The 481-nt window shown below is 65.7% G+C and overlaps 1 protein-coding gene across 1 annotated transcript in view; it reads left to right on the forward strand.

Moving 5' to 3' along the window:
* AARS (alanyl-tRNA synthetase) overlaps positions 1-481 on the forward strand; it is a gene marked incomplete at its 3' end in the record, with an annotated part of 15,305 nt that overhangs the window by 13,475 nt on the left and 1,349 nt on the right.

The raw sequence follows: 481 nt of genomic DNA on the forward strand, positions 1-481 counted from the left end.
CCAATGCGCTGGGGCATGTCGCCGGTGGGCTCCCGGATGGTGTCCTGGGCTGCGGGTGTGGGCAGGGCCGGGCCTGAGAGCTGCCCCTGGGCGCAGTTCGCCTCCGGCCAGGCTGAAGCTGCTCCTTCCTTCCTTCCTCCTCGCACAAGTTCAGCCTCTTCCTGAGCACTTTCTGTCGTGACTGGAAGCTCGCTGGTGCCACAGGGCGGAGCCCAGCGAGTGCTGGACTGTGCACTGAGGTTGGGTGCTCTGGTTTTAAAGCCCTGTTTAAATTTCCGCTCTCAGCATTGGGCAGCGCCACCACTGGCAGGAGTGCCAGCAGCCTGGGGAGCTGCCACCTTCCCCGTCCCGGAGCTGTGTGCTGCGCTGTAGCGCCTGTGCGAGCGAAGGATGTTGGTCTCCCTGGGAGTAGTGGGGCGCGCGGCAGCCTGCCCCCTGTCCCCAGCGTGACTGATCACCAACACAGCTGTGCCCCGCTGCG

The sequence above is a fragment of the Buceros rhinoceros genome, unplaced genomic scaffold (genome assembly GCF_000710305.1).
Source record: "Buceros rhinoceros silvestris isolate BGI_N320 unplaced genomic scaffold, ASM71030v1 scaffold22338, whole genome shotgun sequence".
Taxonomy (NCBI): Eukaryota; Metazoa; Chordata; class Aves; order Bucerotiformes; family Bucerotidae; genus Buceros; species Buceros rhinoceros.